Genomic DNA, 23,074 nt, shown 5'->3' with positions numbered 1-23,074 from the left:
TCATACTCTTGAAGTAAAAGAATGCCCCTATGAATTCTATTATTTACCAGCCTATTTTTCATTATATGTACCAAAGCTGCATGGTCTGTTTCAACGGTGAATTTTGCCCCTAGTAGGTAAAACCGTAATTTATTTACACAAAATAACACACTGGCGAACTCTAATTCAGTAACGCTGTACTTTCTCTCATATGTTTTGGTTACACGGGAGACAAAACAGATTGGCACCTCTACATCGTCTTTGATCTGTGATAACACCCCTGCGAATTTTGTTATGGAAGCATCGGTCCGGAGAATGAAAGGTTGATCATATCTTGGGTGGTGTACTCTTACAGCTGTGGAGAAAGCTCCTTTTAAATTTTTGAAAGCCATTTCTTGTTCCGTTCCCCATTTCCACCTAACATTTTTCTTAAGTAATGCTATCAACGGTATTTCTTTTGTGCTGATGTCTGGTATTAGTTTTTTGAAATAGTTTACCATTCCCAAAAATCCCCGCAATGTTTTTAAATTGGTTGGCCTAGCGTAGTTATTTATAATTTCGATTCTATCTTCTGCAAGACTAATCCCTTTTGTGTCTAATTTGAATCCTAAATACAGTATTTCCTTTTGGAAAAACTGACACTTTTGAATATTTAATTTCAATCCCGCTTGATCCAGTTCTTCTAGCACAGTGTGAATATGTCGTAGATGGCTTGTTATATCTGGTGAGAAAATTAATAAATCATCTATGTAATGTACAACAAATTCTTCATGCCTATTTAAGATTGTGTTCAATGCGCGAACCAAAGCAGCGCATGCACTCTGTAGGCCAAATGGTACCACCCTAAATCGGTATACCACTCCGTCGATCGAAAAAGCGGTATAATTTCGACATTTCTCTGCCAAAGGTATTAACCAAAAACTATGTTTCAAATCGATTTTGGAAAAAATGTGTGACCCTGTGATTCGTCCAAATATGGCTTCGATGTTCAAAGGCGCTTCGTATTGCGCGATTGTGTGTGAATTAATGTTTCTTGCATCTAAACATAATCGCAAATCACCACTCGATTTTTTAACGCATACTATCGGGTTGATATATGGAGAGTCACATCTTTCTATCACCTTGTCTTCGATCATTTTTTCAATTTCCTGTCCGACGCTTTGCCTGTATTTATACGGGATTAGATATGTCTTGGATTTAAAATTTTCTAAGTTTTTAACTTTAAAAGAATGTTCATAATTTTTAGCCACTCGGCTTTCTTCATTAATCAAATCTCCATAATTTTCTAGAATCTTCTCTACTTCCTTTTCCATGTTTTCTCCACATTTTAATTTTCTTTCATCCTCATTTTGTTCGCATGTGTTCACTGTCCATAATATTTCTTCATAAAATTCTGGATTCTCGTCCATTATTGCCATTTCTTCTCTGTCCTCATCCTTTATTTCTTCTTCTGTTTTTTTTTTATCTTCAATTTCCATTTGGTATCCCGAGCACCATGTTTCTACTGCTTTCATTTCTCTTATGAGAACTTCCTTTTCTTCCTGCTTCCTTTCTGTTTTATCGTCGATTGCCGACAATTCTTCCGTATCTTCGATTTCCTGTCTTTCTCTTGTATCCACCGTGTTTTCCTTCTTTCTTTTTGAACTCTTCTTCTTTTTCTTCCTTCTTTTTTTTTTCTGGTTGATTTTTTTCTTGTACTTTCGGTTTTTCCTCTACAGTCATATTGATTTCTTTATGTTTTTCCTGTTCATTTATCTTTTCAACAATTATTTTCCTCTCTATTTCCGTTTCTTCTTCTATGTTGTCTGGTTCTGCTCTGATTTCCAGTTTATTCTCCGAAAAATTTATGGTGATATGTTTTTCACTCAATTCATCAATTCCCGCTATCATATCATGGTTTAAATCTTCGATCACCACACATTGCATAATATAGTATTTGTCTCCCACTCTGATCCGCACTCCCAAACCTTCATTTACTGTCGTCAATTTTTTGTTGTTTGCACCCACTAAAGCAACCCTAGGAAGTTTATACACAAATCTGTCCAAATTTAATTCTTTTACTAGTTTCTTATTGATTAACGATATCTCCGATCCAGAATCAATCAAAATTTTAATCGCTTTATGTTTTATAAATGCATCTAAGAATATTAAATTTGAATTAGAACTTTGTCTTTCATTTCCCGCCAACTGTATAAACTCTCTCGGATGACAAAATATACCGGAGAGTTGTTTATGTTTGTTCAGTGGATGCTTTATTGAAAATCCTGTCTGGATTCATTGCATACATCTTCTTCCTCGTTTTCTATTGTTACATGATTCATCTCCCTTCTATTTTGTCGTTGGAAATTCTGATTGTTTCTACCGTCCCTTTGTTCGTTCGTATTCCTAGTCGGAGGATTTTGTGCATCTCTGTTTCTGTTGTGATTTTCATATGTTCTATTTTTTGCGTGATTCCTGTTATCATAATTTTGTTGTCTATTGTAATTTTGGTATTCTCTCGGCCTATCTTCGTTTGTTGATTGGGCATGTCGGTTTCTCTGGTCATAATTTGATTGATACCTTCTTGCCGGTCCATTATATTGTTCATGTTGTCTTCTGTTTCGCATTTCTCTTCTTTTTGCTTCCCTTACTTGAAGGAATTGGCACAAACTATCAATATCTTGATAGTTTCTCAAAATCACGTGGTCCTCCAGCGTTTCTTCGAAATGTCTGCTTATCATTTCTACCAGTTGTTCGGTAGAGTATTTGTAGTCTAGATATTTGGAATTGTTATATATCTGCAAAGCATATCTTTCTTCCGATATTCCCATTTTCTCGTGATATCTTCCATTCTGTAGCTCTTGGTTGATTTCCCTCTGTTTAACTTTCCCCCAGAAATAGTTGAGAAATTTATTTTCGAAATCTGTCCAATTTTCAAACTCATCTTCTTTACTTTCATACCATAACGCTGCTCCTTCTTTCAGATGGTTTCTAATTGTTTCTTTGCAGTCGTCAAAATATCTAATATGTTGCAATTTGGTTTTCAAATTTTTAACAAATGGTACTGGGTGTGTTTTTCTAATATCCCCTCCAAATTGTATTTTCGCGTCGCTTGTACCAAGGATAATCATTTCCCTTCTTTCTCCACAATTCTGTTGATTCTTGAGTTCCGCAATTTGTTTTTCGTTTTGCTTAAATTTTTCTTCTATTTCTCGCCTGTCTTCTTGTATTGCATTTTCAAATTTGCTTTCTAACTGTTCTAATTCCATCTTCTGCACAGTCTTAATATCCTTCATTTTAGTTTCTATTTCTTCTCGTTGCATCTTCAGTTTCCTTTCTGTTTCTTCTCTAACTTTTTCTAAACAGGCTTTCACTTCATTTTCATATTTTTCCAAATGCTTTTCCAATTTGCCATCATTCTCTTCCAATTTCTGTTCTATTCTCTGTGATATTTCTCTTTGTGTTTCTTCCATTTTTTGTTGTGTTATTTCCATGGCTCGTTTTGCTTCCTGTTGATTTTTCTCTATTTTTTGTTGTGTTTCTTCCATGGCTCGTTTTGATTCCTGTTGATTTTCTTGCATTGTCCTTTTTGTTTCCTGTTGATTTCTATCCATTTGTTGTGATTGGAGTTGCATCAGTTGCAATAGTTTCTCTATTCCTGTTAATTCCTGTTCTTTTCTCTCCATAATCGTTGTATCTCCTTCATTACCCAATCCTTCTTCAACAATTTTTTCCTCTTCTCTGTTATTCTCTCTGCTTTCTTGCACTTTGCTTTGCCTCCTTGTGGTCGACATGTTGTTTCTTTTTGTTACTGTTTTCTTTGTCCCCGCCAAATGTGAAATTTTACAACACTCTATAAGTTGCAGAACACGACAAATATTTCTCCCCAAATTTAATAAATTTTCGCCACAAATATCAAATATGCAATCAGTAAATTTCAAAATAAATATCAAATGTACGATTGGTAAAAATATTAAATAATTCAATAGCAGTAAATATCAACTACCTACGATCAATCCATAAATCAAAAATATTTTTACACCTGGAAAAATTGTCAAATTATCTCTGGATCACCTGTAGTTATTCCTTATCTCTTTCCCTACCATCAAATGCAAAGCTGCGATATTTTTTAAGCCACCACGTTCTGGGCTCCAGTTAATGTGATATTCAAAGATCGGTGTGCTCAAAGCACTTGATTAGATAATTAACTAATTAATTAAATTTAATTTTAATGATGCACTTATGATTTAATCACACTATTTAATGCTCTAATCTCAGGGTTTTATATTCTCGTGCTTCAATATCTCCTTTGTTTTACATATGATAAATAAGGTCAAAGATTAACGGAATAAAACACATATATGGTACAAAAGCATCTATTGAAATAAATTCACCCCCAAAATATCCTCTAAAAATAATATTTCCTATTCTGATTATTGAAATAACCCTACCACTATCTAAAGTACTTATTGAAATTTGCGTTATGAATAATTCTACAAAAAAAATAAAACTGTCTCTCGGATGATGAGTTGTCCAAATTCTTGTCTCTGGTCGCCTACAATTTACTCTTAGCAGCCCCCTATGTAGTCAGCAATCTCGCAACAAATTATTGCAAGCCTATTGTCATTAATGACCCCCTACAGATGCACGTATCTTTCAAAAAACAATGCTAGCCTTTTCTCCTCTCGATAAACTGAATCTATTTCTCGTTCCGGCATGCAACGGTGACTCTTGGAATATAAGTAGAACAATATAACTTACAATGCTTTACGTGATGAGCTTCGGTCAGGACACTTATTTCAACAAACTCACAACTATTCACTTATCTGCCTTACTAATTCAGGAGACTCTTAGAGATCACCACTAGTCGACTTAACGATCATTTCACAACTGACTCTTCTTCCACCCTCTAACATTTCGCTAAACTCCCATTCTTCATACCTAGCCCCTCCTTTTTCCTTCTTCACCAATCCGAGTTCCTCAATTTTATCCCCATCTACCTTTCAGATAACAAACACCAATTTTCCCTACCATTAGAAATTTCCTAAAACTAATTACATGCCAATCGGTTTTTTTTCCTTTCTTAATATCTAAACAAAGATTACATTCATTTAAATTTCTAAATACAATTGTTCCCTCGCCGCAAAAGTCCATTTGGGAAACCCGGTCTCATTGTCCAAACACATAACCACTTTCTTATCATACTAACTGTACAAAGAAAATACTTAATCCCTATTTAAATTTTGTTTACCTACGGCCATCCAAAGATAATTGACTTTCATTTCTTCGAAATGAATTTTGGTATATTTTTATTATATGTTTTAACTTTTCTAAAATATTAAGATCGAAACCATATTAATTCAAATTTTACATATCTTAACAATATATATATATATATATATATATATATATATATATATATATATATATATATATATATATATATATATATGAAAGGAAACGGCGATTGCATTTTATTTCACTTCGACCACCACCGATATTCTACACGACGTGTTTCGAGCTCATGTCAAGCTCTCGTCAGGAACATCTAGGTGAATGGTCGAGGTGTAAGAAAATGCTTTTGGCCTTTCTGGTAATAATAAAATAACCAGACTTCAGTACACTTGGTACGACATCTATATGAATTAAATGAAAAGATTTCTCTGGTATACAGAAGAAATCTTTTCCGTAGCGGACGCGAAAATGTAAATTTCAAAGTCTTCATAATTCAGATTTCTTCTGTATACCAGAGAAATCTTTTCATTTAATTCATATAGATGTCGTACCAAGTGTACTGAAGTCTGGTTATTTTATTATTACCAGAAAGGCCAAAAGCATTTTCTTACACCTCGACCATTCACCTAGATGTTCCTGACGAGAGCTTGACATGAGCTCGAAACACGTCATGTAGAATATCGGTGGTGGTCGAAGTGAAATAAAATGCAATCGCCGTTTCCTTTCATATCACGGTTTTTCTCCGTTATTGACGAATGTGTAGCGAATAACGTGGCTTTGTAGACAAATCTGTGACACAAAGAGGTGTCTTTTGTCGTTCATCGTCTTTTATGAAGACTTTGAAATTTACATTTTCGCGTCCGCTACGGAAAAGATTTCTTCTGTATACCAGAGAAATCTTTTCATTTAATTCATATATATATATATATATATATATATATATGAAGAATGGTGGATGTGTGAATTGTTCGTAAGGGGATTTTTCCACATTCTCTATTTCATCTATTTTATATATATATATATATATATATATATATATATATATATATATATATATATTGATGTGATCTTTATTATTGATATGAGATAATATTCTTATATGTCATTTAATTTAATCAATGCATCAATAATAATCTAATTAATTAACCGGATCACATATCAATATGTTTTCAATCTCAGGGCGAATTATCAAATTAATTACTTACTTACGTGGCTTCTAAGTATTTCTCAATGGTTCCTAATCGGGATAGGAAAGAAAAGAGTCAAATAATACACACATATGGGTTACAATTATAATCAATCTATTGTTTATTTTATTTAAATGGCAATCACTGTTTAATATGTGCTAGATCTTATTATTCTTAAACATAACATCTACAAATGGGAATATTATTTCCTTTTGGTTTCCAATTGAAAGTTTTTATTAACATTTAACTATTAGGATTTATTAGCAACAATTCTATTTAAGTTTGATGAAGCTTTTCTGATATTATTGATTATGTTCTTCAATTTATAATGTGGTATTTAATACGAAAAACCCATACATTCATGTCCAAACAAATGAGACTGACCTTTTTCTGGTGAACTGAGAATGTCTTCACACAAGACCCGTTTCCTGCTATCCTTGGCTGCGATCAAAACCTCGTCCTGGCTTTCAGTAATGTTCTCCTTTGAAGATTAGCTCGTATGGCTCTCGTCCCTGCTTCTGTCGTGATGCTGTGTTCTACCTTTTTCGAAACTGCAATCAGCTACCGGGACACTCTTGGCTCAAGGAGGTTCTTTACTCTCAACTTGGCCTACCTCTCGTTCCACGATAGATCTCCACACTCACGGAACTAAACCGGCTTTCTCACTCTCCGTACACTACCGTCTACTACTGGACTTCACTTCTCGACAGCTCAAAACATTCTGCTCTCTATTTGTCATTCATTCCCCTACTTTCTAAATATCCCTTCCAGATTCACAAATCAACCTTCCACCACCAACTCTCATTCGCAGTCTTCCTCAAAACCAATTTTTAATCTTTCTAAATATGCTTAATGGATTTCAAAGAAAATAGTTAATTCCCATTCTAAAATTACTTTCTACTATTTACAAAATTTAATGACCTATTTTCTATTTCCACTAAGTCTTATTTAGCATCGGCTAATGATCGAACCTTCCGCGAACAACGATAATGACCTATTATCGATTTCACTTGAGTTTTATTTAGCATAGGCTAATGATCGAAACTTCCGCGAACAACGATAATGGCACGCGCCATTCACTTTGTTTTTTCTAAGCGCATTGTCCCGAGTTCCGTAAGCTTTTTCTAATCACTTCTTAAAATTAAATATAACAATTTGTTGTATACAGGTTGTTCTAAATTTATATGCCCGTGGTTGAGAAAATTGAAAATATTTTTATTAAATTGAATTCTGTTTATAATTATCAAAATTTAATTTTCATATCAAATAGAAATATAACAAATCCCCGCCTTGTATTCGATAAAATTTATCTGCATTTTTAAATAAATTTTCTCGAGGCAAAACCAACTCCCTGTATATTTCCTTACTTTAATCTACGTCTTATATCCTAACTTACTATCTACTTCATGTATCTGTCTTTTATTCGTGATATTTGTATACATCGTGAATATTATAAATTCCTCGGATCTTTTCCGAGTTCCTGTGCCTCAACTCATAACTATTTATCCCATTTTCATTATTCACGATGTACGGGCCTTCGAAAACAGGCATCAACTTTGCGCAAATGCCCCCAGGAAGATTTGATACTCGTAATGCCCTCACGAGTACTTTTTCACCCTTTTGGAAAGTCACTGGTCTTCTTTTTCTATTTTGTTCCTGTCTTTGGATATATTTTTCGTTGCTTCGCCGTAATCTTCTCTGTACGGTTTCAATCACCTGTTGATATTCTTTTGGCTCTTGGTCTTCCCATGGCCTTATCGGCAGTACACCCTTCATGATGTATTCTGGGGTCTCTTTTGTTACTGTGCTCGGAATTATATTTAGATACCTTTCTATTTCCGCCATTTTCCTGTCCCAGTGGCGATGTTGACCATCTGTTGCAATGCGAAGAAATTTCGTCACTTCCTGTATGAATCGTTCCGACGGATTACTCTGTGGATGCCTGATGCTGACAAAATTTGTCTCTATTCCTCGTTCTCGAAGTTGTCCCTTGAAACGATCATTTCGGAAATACGTTGCATTGTCCAGTAGAATCTTTTTTGGTGTTCCTACTATGGCTATAAAATTGTCGATTTTTCTTAATATTTCTTCCCCCTTTGTGGTGCGGCAACTATATAATTTTACGTATTTTGAAAACACATCCACCATTACCAAAACATGTCTGTTCCTTTTAGTGGTCATAATTAGATCGCTTAACATATCTATTGCTACAATGTCTAGTTTGTTTCAGGCTTCAATATTTTTGGCAACATTTTCGTTTTTGAAATTCCGACTCTTATATTTTTGACATACATCGCACTTCTGGGTAATTTCCTTTGCAATGCGGTAATCCTGTCGGCTGATGTAATTTTCCCTAAAAACGAGCCAAACTTTTCTGCTACCGATATGCCCATTGTCCTCATGTAATTTCTTTATTATCTTTTCGGCCAATGTCTGTGTAACTAAATATAGTTCCTTTCCGTCTATTCTCTTAAAATATATGTTATTTTCTACTTCCGCTCTTCTTTTCTCTCTTTCCTCTAGGTCTTCTTGGTTTGTCCTTATCTCATCTAACGAATATATCCCTTCTTCTTGTATTAATCTATTTAGTCCCACCTGTAGAGTAATTGTTTCCTTTTTTCCGGTGTCCTCATCCCGTGTTAGAGCGTCGGCTATTATGTTGTCTTTTCCTTTTATATATCGGAACTCAAAATCATATTCCTGTAATAATAGAATGCCTCTATGTATTCTATTATTTACTAATCTATTCTTCATGATATGTACTAAAGCTGCATGGTCTGTTTCGATTGTGAATTTTGCTCCCAATAAGTAAAACCTCAATTTGTTTACGCAATATAGTACACTGGCAAACTCCAATTCTGTAACACTATATTTTCTCTCATGTGTTTTAGTCACTCAAGATATAAAACATATCGGCACTTCTTGGTCGTTTTGTATTTGAGACAGAACTCCTGCAAATTTTTGTATGGACGCATCAGTTCGGAGTATAAAAGGTAAATTGTAAATAGGGTGGTATATTTTCGTTCCTTTTGCGAATTCTCGTTTTAATGTTTCGAAAGCTTCCTCCTGTTCTTCTTTCCAATTCCATTTTATTCCTTTTTTAAGCAATTTTATCAGAGGGATTTCCTTTTGGCTCAAATCGGGAATCAGCTTTTTAAAATAATTAATCGTGCCAAGAAAACCTCTCAATGTTTTCAAATTCGTTGGTCTTGGGTATTCATCTATGAGCTTGACTCTGTCTTCGGCTAATCTTACTGTTTTGGTGTCCAATTTTAAAACCCAAATAAATGATTTCTTTTTGAAAAAATTGACATTTTTCAATGTTTAATTTCAATCCCGCTGTGTCCAATTCTTCCAGAATTATTTTTATGTGTTCCAGATGACTCTGAGTATCTTGTGAAAAAATTAATAAATCATCGACATAATGAACTATGAAATCTTCATGGCGATTCAAAATGGTATGTAGAGCTCGGACGAGTGCAGCACAAGCACTCTGCAATCCAAATGGCACTACCTTAAACCGGTAGACAATACCATCAATAGAAAACGCGGTGTAGTTTCTACACTTTTCAGCTAACGGTATCAACCAAAAACTGTGTTTTAAGTCAATTTTCGAAAATATGTGTGACCCGGTGATTCTTCCAAAAATGGCCTCGATGTTTAGAGGTGATTCATATTGTGATACAGTGTGCTGGTTGATATTCCTGGCATCTAAACATAATCTCAATTCTCCATTGCTTTTCTTTACTATCACAATCGGGTTAACATACGGTGAATCACATCTTTCGATGATTTGATCTTCCAACATTTTATTTATTTCTTCTTTCACCTCTTGTCGATACTTGTATGGAATCGGGTAAGTCTTTGATCGAAAATTTCCCAAGTTTTTCACCTCAAATGAATGTTCGTACTTTTTAGCCACTCTGTTTTCCTCATTGATCCAATTTTCGTAGTTTCTTAACATCAACCGCAATTCTTTTTCTTTCCCTTCTCCACATATTAATTTTCTGTCTTCTTTCTCAGATTCTTCGCACACGTTTACCATGCATTCTGCATCCTCGTTTGCATATACCTCCTCTTCAAATACCACTGTTTCAATCATATTCTTTTCACTTTCATTTTTTAGCTTTATTTCTTCTTCTCCTGAGCTCGTCTCTTCTTTTGAGGAATCCCAGGTTTCCTTTGTTTCTGATACTCTCAAATTTTCTTCTTCTGGGCTCAACTCTTCTTTTGAGGAGCCACAGGTTTCATTTTCTTTTATCTTTTTCTGACCTTTTCTCCTTTTTTTTTCTTTGTCCTTGCTTCGCTGCCAAATTCATTTCCACTGTTTGTTCTTTACCTGATTCGTCCGTATTTTGTTTCTCATGTTCCTTGTTCTGTTCTTTTTCTTTTTCTTCTGTTAGTTTCATCGTATTATTTTTAAAATCTATCACTACATGTTTTTCTGCCAATTCGTCAACTCCTACTATCATGTCATGTGACATGTTTGGCATTATTACACATTGTAGTGCATACATATTCTTACCCAGTCGTACCATTACTCGTATGCCTTCATGTATAGTTGCCAATGTCCGTTTGTTTGCGCCCACTAAATTTACCCTAGGTATTTTGTAAATTAAATTTGTTAAGTTAACTTCTTCTATTAGTTTTCTGTTGACCAATGTTATTTCAGATCCAGTGTCTATCATAATTTTAATTGGTTTCTCGTTGATAAATCCATCCACAAATTTTAAATTAACTCCATTTTTCTTTTCGTTGTTTCCTGCCAATTTAATAAACTCCTTGGGGTGACAAAATATTCCTGTTTGATTTTTGGTTTTTAGTGAGCGCCGTCGTGAAAAGACGCCGGTTGCTCATCGTTGTTTATATTTTCGTCATAATGTCTCTCTCCGTCATATTCATCTGTCTGGGTATTATTTACTTCTCTTCTATTTGCTCTTGGTCTGTCGGATCTGTTTCGGTTTTCTCGATATCTCTGTTCATTTTGTCTACCATTATTTCTGTTTTCTTGATTTGAGCGTGTGGTGTTTCTATTCTGGTATTCTCGATTTCTGTCCTCATTCCATTGCCTATTTCTTTGTTCATAATTTCCTCTTCCGTTGTCACTATTTTCGTTTTCCCTTCTGGGATTAAAATCTCGTCTTGTATAGTCCCTCCTATTTTGATTTCTATCTCTGTAATCCTGTGTTTCTCGGGGCCTGTAATCTTCTCGCGACCTTCTTGATTTTCTTTCTCTTAGACGTGATTCTCTTATTTGTAAGAATTGGCATAGACTATCTATGTCTTTGTAGTTTTGCAATGTGATATGGTCTTCCAGCGTTTCTTCGAAATGTCTTGCAATCAGTTCGACTAATTGTTCCGATGAGTAATTATATTGTAAATGTTTTGCATTATTGTAAATTTGTAAAGCATATGTCCTTTCTGATACCCCCATCCTATCATTGTATTTCCCATTTTGCAATTCCTTGTTAATTTCCAATTGTTGGACTTTTCCCCAAAAATAATTCAAAAATTTTTGTTCAAATTGTTGCCAATTGCCGAATTCTTCTTCTTTACTATCGAACCATAGGCTTGCTTCATATTTGAGATTTTTCTCTTTTGCTGTTTCGAAATTTCCGATGTGCTGTATTTTCTTTTTCAGGCTCTTTATGAACGGCACTGGGTGTAATCTTCTTACATCCCCGCCAAACCTTATCTTCACGTCATCTGTGCTATGTATAACCATTTCTCTTCTTTCTCCGACATTCTGTTGCGTCCTGTTTTCGGTGACTTGTTTTTCTATTTCTGTGATTCTTTTTTCCACTTCTTCTCTGTCTACTTGGATAGCATTTTCCAACTTATTTTCCAAATTTTCTAGTTCCTTTTTCTGGACATTCGTTAACTCCTTTATTTTATCTTGAATTTTCATTTCTTGTTCTTGCATGTGATCTTTAATTTTCATTTCATACTTTTCTATGCGTTCCTCCATTTTCTTGTTGTTCTCTTCTATGGCTTGTTTTGTTTCCTTCTGATTTTCTTGCATTATTCTTTTTGTTTCATCCATTTTTTGTTGTGTTTCATCCATTTTTTGTTGTGTTTCATCCATTTTTTGTTGTGTTTCATCCATTTTTTGATCCACTTTATCCATTTTCTTTGATGTTTCTTCCTGATTTTTATCCATTGCTTGTTTTGTTTCCTCCTGATTTTTATCCATTGTCCTTTTTGCTTCATCCATTGCTTGTTTTGTTTCTCTTTGATTGTCATCCAGTTTTTGTGACTGGAGTTGCATCAGTTGTAATAGTTTATCTATTCCTGATAATTCTTGCTGTTCTGATGCCATGATTGTCGTGTTTAAAATATCTTCTTGGTCTGAATGTTCTTTTTGTTTTTTGTTGTCTTTGCTTTGGCTTCTTGTCACAGACATTTGTTTTCAAGAAGTACTGTCCCCGCCAAATATGAAATTTTACTAGTATGTTACCAAGACGACTTTTTCTCACCCAAATATTATAAATTGTCAATAAATATATCAAATGTAAATATCGTAAAAATAAAATATTAAATCAGTTATGTAAAATTTGTACCTAAAGAGATCTAAAATTTTATGTTATCAAATGTAAGTATCTCACTTTTTACCACAGGCATATAAATTTTCAAATACTGGCTTTACTCTTTCTATCCTTCAAATTTGTCACTAGAAATACTTTACAATGCACCACGTTGGGCGCCAGTTGATGTGATCTTTATTATTGATATGAGATAATATTCTTATATGTCATTTAATTTAATCAATGCATCAATAATAATCTAATTAATTAACCGGATCACATATCAATATGTTTTCAATCTCAGGGCGAATTATCAAATTAATTACTTACTTACGTGGATTCTAAGTATTTCTCAATGGTTCCTAATCGGGATAGGAAAGAAAAGAGTCAAATAATACACACATATGGGTTACAATTATAATCAATCTATTGTTTATTTTATTTAAATGGCAATCACTGCTTAATATGTGCTAGATCTTATTATTCTTAAACATAACATTTACAAATGGGAATCTTATTTCCTTTTGGTTTCCAATTGAAAGTTTTTATTAACATTTAACTATTAGGATTTATTAGCAACAATTCTATTTAAGTTTGATGAAGCTTTTCTGATATTATTGATTATGTTCTTCAATTTATAATGTGGTATTTAATACGAAAAACCCATACATTCATGTCCAAACAAATGAGACTGACCTTTTTCTGGTGAACTGAGAATGTCTTCACACAAGACCCGTTTCCTGCTATCCTTGGCTGCGATCAAAACCTCGTCCTGGCTTTCAGTAATGTTCTCCTTTGAAGATTAGCTCGTATGGCTCTCGTCCCTGCTTCTGTCGTGATGCTGTGTTCTACCTTTTTCGAAACTGCAATCAGCTACCGGGACACTCTTGGCTCAAGGAGGTTCTTTACTCTCAACTTGGCCTACCTCTCGTTCCACGATAGATCTCCACACTCACGGAACTAAACCGGCTTTCTCACTCTCCGTACACTACCGTCTACTACTGGACTTCACTTCTCGACAGCTCAAAACATTCTGCTCTCTATTTGTCATTCATTCCCCTACTTTCTAAATATCCCTTCCAAATTCACAAATCAACCTTCCACCACCAACTCTCATTCGCAGTCTTCCTCAAAACCAATTTTTAATCTTTCTAAATATGCTTAATGGATTTCAAAGAAAATAGTTAATTCCCATTCTAAAATTACTTTCTACTATTTACAAAATTTAATGACCTATTCTCTATTTCCACTAAGTCTTATTTAGCATCGGCTAATGATCGAACCTTCCGCGAACAACGATAATGACCTATTATCGATTTCACTTGAGTTTTATTTAGCATAGGCTAATGATCGAAACTTCCGCGAACAACGATAATGGCACGCGCCATTCACTTTGTTTTTTCTAAGCGCATTGTCCCGAGTTCCGTAAGCTTTTTCTAATCACTTCTTAAAATTAAATATAACAATTTGTTGTATACAGGTTGTTCTAAATTTATATGCCCGTGGTTGAGAAAATTGAAATAATTTTATATTAAATTGAATTCTGTTTATAATTATCAAAATTTAATTTTCATATCAAATAGAAATATAACAATATATATATATATATATATATATATATATATATATATATATATATATATTTTAATGGAAATGGATTACATTTTCAGGATTGTGATGAATTAAAATTCTTTGTGAATTGTGATTGTGATGAATAAGCTTAGCAGGTACAACAAAGTTTGGGTCATACAGTTTGATCATTCCTTCCGACGCTTTTCAAAATTTATTTTGAGTTTTTGGCAAATATTTACTAAAACTCAAAGACTTAAAAGAGAGCTCTGCCTTTTTTATGCTGACGGAAATTTAAAAAATGGTAATTTGCAAGAAATGGTTATAAAATTACAACCAATTAAAGACATTGTTACAGAAGCCTATAATTTGTTTGGTTAATTCTGACAATTCCATCGAATACCGTATCTGTAGAAAGAGAAGTTTTTCGTGCTTAAAAAGGCTAAAAACTTTTAGTTTATCTTTTCTATGAAGATATAATTGATAGATTTGCTTCCATAAACGATCAAAGACTCGACTTGATTTATAAAAATTGATTAAGTCAGTTTTATTAATCTATCTAATACATACCGCTTTTTTGTTTAAGTATCTCTTCATCCTCGTCTCTAATATAAGTGCCATAAAAAAGTTTTCAAGTTGGTAGGACCCTAAACTCTAAACATTTTTTAAAGAATTTTTAATGAGATTTGGGCGCGTCATAGGTATAAGTATTAAGTATACCGAAATTTCTTTTGGGTCAGGCAGACTTTCCTCATCTTCACCACTTTTTTAGGTCACTAGCCGCCGCTGGAAGAACTGAATTACATTATAAATAGGTGTTTTTACAATTTTTTTTATAAATTGCTTCCCCTGTTTCAAATTTCACCGCACGCCCCTGACTACATACATTTTACTTGAGACCGTTCACATGCTAACTCGCGTTTTAATGAAGTAAATGTAGTTGTAATCGCGCGTTATCAAAACGCGCGTTAATCGCTTGTCGTGAGAACGGGGCCGTATCTTTCGGCGTAGATATAGGAAGACGCATACGCATTTCAGTACTGTTTATATTGCCGTAAACCTTATCTAATTGTATATTTTTTATGTAATGGATAATAAAATGAATTTTAACTATTTGTGTTACAAACATATATTTCTATCAATTATTTTTTATGAAATAGTTATTTATGAAACAGTTCGTGAAATATGCTTTTTGCGCACGCACGTGATGTTTAAGTCGCGTAAGTGAGTGAAAAGTACTTCACGCACAGTTTCATACAATATTTTATCTACGAAAAACAAATAAAAAAACTGCAACAATTTTTCACTGGAATACATTTTAGACCAGGGCGCATCTATAAAATATTAGTACATTTGGACGTTGAAAGGTGACCCAATTTTTTTTGCAGAAATTGCTTGAAAATAAATCAAATAATAATATTTGAGTTATCCTCCCTCTCAAAAAGGTCCGGAATATTGTTTAAATAATCAAAATGTCAAAAAATTAAGGAAAAATTCGATTTTTTTCTTGGTTTTTTGATTATACCTTTAAAAGTATTCATTTTCGAGAAAAGTTGTACTGACATAAAAGTTCCATAATTAAATTTCCTATAATACAGAATTGGTTAAAAATTTAAAAAATAGTCAACCTTGTTGCAAAATAGCAATAATTGTGAAAAAAACATACAAAAACAAGTATTCGCATTATACGTTTTTCAACCATTTATGCTACACTTAGGACCTTCATATTTCACCCTGAAAAACTATATGATACAGTACAACAATACTGTATATTTCATTAAGACCGGTTCAATAGATTTTGCAAAATAAATTTTGCAATCCAGCTTTCGTAAAAAAAAATCATTTTTTCAAAATGTTACAGGACTGAAAATAAAGCAGATAGCAAGTTGAAAATTTTTTTGCGTATAGAAGTGTACTTGCGAAATTAAAATTGATTAACACCACGGCGTCAGGAATTTTTTTAAATAAACATTAATTATTGGTGCTACGCGCAGGACAGCGGATAGTTTGTTTTGATTGGGCATTCCAATGACCTTTGATAATGATTGATACATTTTAATTTTTATTACATTTCGATATAAATAAATAAATTGTTTATTGCAAAATAAAAACACATACTCTATCCTTTGAAATAACACTTTTATTAGCAAAAACTTTCTTTGTTAATATATTTTAACTTAAATAATAAAAGTTTATTATTTTTAAACATATGCAATTGTTTAAACAATATTTCACAAACAATAGTAAAATTAGTTTGATTTTTGTGGAATTAAAATATTAAAATACAACAAAATATAGAGTAAGAAAATAATATATTAGATAATAGCCCTGTCGCCAGGGGGGTACAACGGCCTCCTGTATTCAGATGGACTTACCCAAGTTTTTTTTTATGTATTTTGACCCGTAGAACACGAATTTTTTGGGTAACAGTTGATCCGGATGTCGATAAGATTGTTATAAACAAAGAAGTTGAGGAATTACATAACAGCGATTTCTCGGAAAACAAAACATATTTTTGTATTTTTTGGGCCATTCTAACCAAAAAGTGTTCCAAAAAATTTTTTCGTATGATGCATAGTTTTCGAGATAAACGCGGTTGAACTTTCAAAAAATCGAAAAATTGCAATTTTTGAACCCGAATAACTTTTGATTAAAAAATAAAATAGCAATTCTGCTTACCGCATTTGAAAGTTCAAGTCAAAGTATATCGGTTTTAGTTATTTTCATTGCTAAAAATTTATTATTTTATTGTTAAACAAAAGTATAAACACCTAGTGCTGGAGTGATGTTTTCAATGATTTCTCATTTAAAATCGAACGAGTAGGTAGAGTACGTACAAGTGCAAGCGAGGCTATTTCTACGTAGCATGCATGTAAACGCATGTATTAGGCACGGGAAACACTATGTGTTTATAGCTTTTTTTAGCAATAAACACATAAATTTTTAGCAATGTATATATTCGAAACCGATAGAATTTGACTTGAACTTTCAAATGCGGTAAGCAGAATTGCTATTCTATTTTTTAATCAAAAGTTATTCGGGTTCAAAAATTGCAATTTTTCGATTTTTTGAAAGTTCAACCGCGTTTATCTCGAAAACTATGCATCCTACGAAAAACTTGTAGGAACATTTTTTGGTTAGAATGGCCCAAAAAAATACAAAAACATATTTTGTTTTGCGAGAAATCGCTGTTATGTAATTCCTCAACTTCTTTGTTTATAACAATCTTATCGACATCCGGATCAACTGTTACCCAAAAAATTCGTGTTCTACGGGCCAAAATACATAATAAAAACTTGGGTAAGTCCATCTGAATACAGGAGGCCGTTGTACGCCCCCTGGCGACAGGACTATAAAGATTGGAAGAAATTTTTTTGGAAATCAACTTGTGTGAATCGAACACCGCTGTCCTGCGCGTAGCACCAAAAATTATTGTTTATTTCAAAAACATTGTGACGCCGTGGTAATTAATCGATTTTATTTTTGAAAATTGCAAATGAAAGGTACAGTACACTTCTATAAGCAAAAAAAAATTCAACTTGCTATCTGCTTTATTTTCAGTCCTGTAACATTTTGAAAAAATGAATTTTTTTTGCGAAAGCTGGATTGCAAAATTTATTTTGCAAAATCTGGTGAACCGATCTTAATGAAATTTACAGTGTTGTTTTACTATATCATAGAGTTTTTCTGGGTGAAATATGAAGGTCCTAAGTGTAGCATAAATAGTTTAAAAACGTAAAATGCGAATACTTGTTTTTGTATGGTTTTTTTCGCAATTATTGATATTTTGTAACTAGAGTGACTATTTTTTTAAATTTTAACCAATTCTATATTGTAGGAAATTTAATTACGCAACTTTTATGTCAGTACAACTGTTCTCGGAAATGAATACTTTTAAAGTTATAATCAAAAAACGAAGAAAAAAAGCGAATTTTTCCTTCAATTTTTGACATTTTGATTATTTAAACAATGTTCCGGACCTTCTTGAGAGGGAGGATAACTCAAATATTATTATTTGATTCATTTTCAAGCAATTTCTGCAAAAAAATTTGAGTCACCTCTCAACGTCCATCTCAAAACAGATGCGCCCTGGACTATTTATATTCTACAATTTTTAGAACTTTGACATTTAAAAATTCAAAAGTCTTTCAAACCACAAAACTGTCCAAAACGGTCAAAACCTTTGTTGTAATTTATTACTTACATATTATCATCACCATGACAATGTGAAAGTTAAGGATATTTGATTATAATATAGTCCAGAAAACCACTGCGCATCCGCTAGGAAAAATATTCTAATTCGGATTTTTTGCACAATCTTACTCAAAAAGGACTCCTTTTAACAAATTTCCATGTTGCCAGGACCAAAATGTGGTCAAAAATTTTTTAAACGTTTTTTTTTTTTGTTTTTTTCCTAAAATTATATTTATTTCATGGAAAAAAGTTTTTTTAGGTTTTTTGGATCATTCCAAACAGAAAAGGTTTTTAGTGACTTTTTTCTAAAAATGATTGTTTTTGACATATAAGCGATTAAAAATTGAAAAATTGCGAAATCGGCCATTTTTAACCCTCAAAGACCATGTGAAAAACTGAAAATTTGAATGTTGCCAAGGTAGGTAGATATTCTTTAAACATCGATTGATGAAATCCCGAAGAGTTTTTTTCAATACAATATTCAAAACTCCTTTGTTTTTTAATTGCGAATCATGCGTGCGCGACACTATTTTCCACCGACAGTATGGTGCAAATGAAAGGAATAAATTCGTTATTTCGAAAATCGGCGACTTTAAGGAAAAATCCCGAAACAGGTCGATTTTTATTTGTAAGTTATGATATTGTGGCATATATGACATACTAGTGACGTCATCCGTCTGGGCGTGATGACGTAATCGATGATTTTTTTAAATGAGAATAGGGGTCGTGTGGTAGCTCGTTTGAAAGGTTCTTCAATTCTCTATCAAGTAATGTAAAAATTTACATAATTTTTTATACAGGGTGTCCTTCTACTTCTTTTTTTGTCAAATAATTTAATTTAATAAACATTTTTTGGACACCCTGTATAAATAATTATGTAAATGTTTATATTACTGAATAGAGAATTGAAGAACCTTTCAAATGAGCTAGCACACGACCCCTAATCTCATTTAAAAAATCATCGATTACGTCATCACGTCCAGATGGATGACGTCACTAGTATACCATATATGCCACAATATCATAACTTAAAAATAAAAATCGACCTGTTTCGGGATTTTTCCTTAAAGTCGCCGGTTTACGAAATAACGAATTTATTCCTTTCATTTGCACCATACTGTCGGTGGAAAATAGTGTCGTGCACGCTTGATTAGCAATTAAAAAACTCTTCGGGATTTCATCAGTCGATGTCTAAGGAATATCTACCTACCTTGGCAACATTCAAATTTTCAGCTTTTCACATAGTTTTTGAGGGTTAAAAATGGCCGATTTCGCAATTTTTCAATTTTTAATCGCTTATATGTCAAAAACTATCATTTTTAGAGAAAAGTCACTAATGACCATTTCTCTTTGGAATGATCCAAAAAACCTAAAAAACTTTTTTCCGTGCAAAAAAAAATAATTTTAGGAAAAAAACAAAAAAAAAAGTTTAAAAAATTTTTGACCACTTTTTGGTCCTGGCAACATGCAAATTTGTTAAAAAGTCCTTTTTGAGTAAGATTGTGCAAAGAATCCGAATTAGAATATTTTTCCTAGCGGATGCGCAGTGGCTTTCTGGACTAATATGAAAGTGTGCCAAAAAACAGTATGAAGAAGTAGGTAAATCCCATTTAATAGTATATTGTATAACAAGTGAGAAAAAAGACATATTTCTCACGAGCGCAGACAAGCGAGAGAGAAATATGTCATTTTCTCATGTGTTGTACACTGTACTTTTTCTATGGATGCGGTTTTGTCAAGAGTTCAAACTTCAAAATTAAATAATGTAGGTGCTTTTAGTTATATTATATGCATAAATTGAAACATATACATGTAGGTATTTACTATTCTTAAAATTTATATACGATATTTATTTAAAATTCTAATTATTGACAGTTATTTTTTAACAGTTTTGAAAGGTAATGGTAAGTTTTGCTTTTTGTTGTCAACATTAATTTTGCTTGTATTGTGCATGTTATCATGGAAACGGCGATCATATGTATGGAAGACCGTAGGAGAACCCGTGAGAAAAAATATTACTCACTGCAATGGCTGACTTTTCTCACTGCATGAGAAATTGGTCGTTTTGAATGTATGTATGTATTTTTAAACGATTTATAATCACGCCTACTTATAATTATCATTTTTTTACAATGATACGAAAATCAAATTGGAAAAAATTATTTATAACAAATTCATGATTTTTTATTAAAGGACTGGGTAAAAAAGTTGTAAAATGTCGATTTAAAGTCTTCCTTTTCACTTTCGGTCGTTGTTAGCTGATTTCCCCAACCACTTTCCAGATTAAAGATTCCTTTTAAAATATGCTTTTAAAGCGTTATTTTTTGGCGCAAAAAAATTGACTTGGTGAATATTAAACAGTTGCCCTTGTAGTTATAGAAAGGATGATTAGTATGTTGAAGGGTTGAATAATTTATTACCTCTTAAGAGTTTGCGTGATAAAGTCTAGTAAAGTCTGGATGTTAATAATTAAATAAAAATTATTAATTTAATAAAAAGACATGAAAAAATTTTTTTAAGAAACGCTTTTATTTATCTACCAGTGACCAAAATTAAAAATATTATAAAAAAATCCACTAAAAAGCAAAAAATAAAAAAATTCAAACTCGAACGATTATTCAAAAAAAAAGAACGATTTTTTTACATTTTAATTTTAGTCACTGGTAAATAATTTTTTCATATTTTTTTATTTTTTACTTTTTAGTCTTACACTTTTCCAACATTAAAATATATCGTCATGTTTATTAAAATATATGTTTAAAACATGTACAAACATGAAAAGTAGTTGGAATCCGCAAAAAATTTGAAACTTTATTGTTTATTTATGAAGCATAACGTAAAGAATTAACGTAAAAAGTGAAATTATGTATAGTTCATATAATTAACTACAATCTGTAAAGGTTTCAAGTTTCTTCATTGTAAAAAACAAACGAATTTAAGCGTTTTGCGTTAAAATAGTTTTTTTTTATACAATAATTTTTAATAAACAAAAAAAAATGTTAGTGACTATTCGTGTATTGTTCCCGCGAATGCATATGTCTGCAAATTTTTATTCATTTGCATTGAAGAAATGGCAGTCAAATTAACGTCTAAAGATTTGACCCAAACGACTGAACTAAAGAAAAGCGTTTAATAGAAAGAAATGACTTAAGTCAGTTAAAAATGGTCCAGAAAAACTTTCGATAATTCTGGAAAAATTACCAACAAAATGAATTTCAAAACAGAATAAAAAAAATACGTATGTCTCATGAATTTATTAACGATATCCCTTATAAATTTAAACAATTCTTCAGCAGCCATTTCGGAGGGTGTATTGATGACATTTACATTTCGTATTACATATCGAAAAAGGTCAAAACGTGAATTAGACATTTAAGAAGATATAAAATATTATAGTCTGGGCAGATTATCGGAAAATAATAGGCCATTTTTTTACCAGCAATTTTATTGCTGGAATCGAATCTTATGATTGTATATATTAATAATATAGGTATACAAAGTCCGCAGATAGTGTGCTACTTTTTTTTATAAACAAAATAGCGCCCGAAAATCGTGTTTTTTTTTCAATTTTTGCTCTATAACTCCAAAGATTTTAACTTACACCAAAACCACCTAAATAAAAGTCACCGTAATTAAATTCTGCATAGAGACGTGTTTTTTCCGATTTACTTCGAAGAAAATTTTCCCCGGAAAATGCGGGATTTTCCAACAAAATCTTTAATTTTGAACTAAAATTTTAGATAAGTAATTGTTTATCAATAATTAAATATCTTCGTGATATAAAATCTCTTTTCGTATAGATTATAATTTCAGAAGCAGATGGAAATTGAATGAACAGTTTAGCAACAATTGAATTGTTAACTAAAAATTTACGGTCGCCCTAATAACCACAATCATTATGATACATATGAATAACTATGATTTTTGTATAAAAGGATACTGTACCTATCTAATGAACTTTATAGAATTGAAATTGGACTATTTAAGCGGCCTCAGGAATATTTTAAAATTATAAACAATTTTTTGGCTTATAAAGAAATAGAATATCTCGGGAAATATTAAATTAAATTAAATCATTAAAACTGTATTGGAAAAAAACAGGACGTTTCTTTTGAAAGAAAAAACGTTTAAATGTGATGAGTGGTTCCTGAGAAACAACCGATCAAAGTTGACCGTCATTTACGGCAAAGATATAAACAATAGGATCATAATTTTTAAACTTTCACCTTTTTATTTTTGTCCTCTTTCTCCACGCCAAATTTCATATCTTTAAAATACGCATAACATATATTATTATAATAAAAACTATGGATATTACGAGTGAAAATTGCCAAAAATAGCAAAATTCCGATCAAAAATTAGGTTGGAGAAAATGTAATTTCAAAGTTCAAAATCGGTACACGTTAA

General features: G+C 32.3%; 1 protein-coding gene across 2 annotated transcripts in view; it reads right to left on the bottom strand.

Annotated features, from left to right (window-relative positions):
- LOC126883286 (uncharacterized) overlaps window positions 1-23,074 on the bottom strand; it is a 366,556-nt gene that overhangs the window by 113,324 nt on the left and 230,158 nt on the right. The gene's annotated exons all lie outside the window — the stretch shown is intronic.

The sequence above is a fragment of the Diabrotica virgifera genome, chromosome 4 (assembly GCF_917563875.1).
Source record: "Diabrotica virgifera virgifera chromosome 4, PGI_DIABVI_V3a".
In the NCBI taxonomy this organism is placed as follows: Eukaryota; Metazoa; Arthropoda; class Insecta; order Coleoptera; family Chrysomelidae; genus Diabrotica; species Diabrotica virgifera.
Note: the sequence above shows the minus strand (reverse complement) of the source record. Positions and strands in the feature narration are given on the sequence as shown.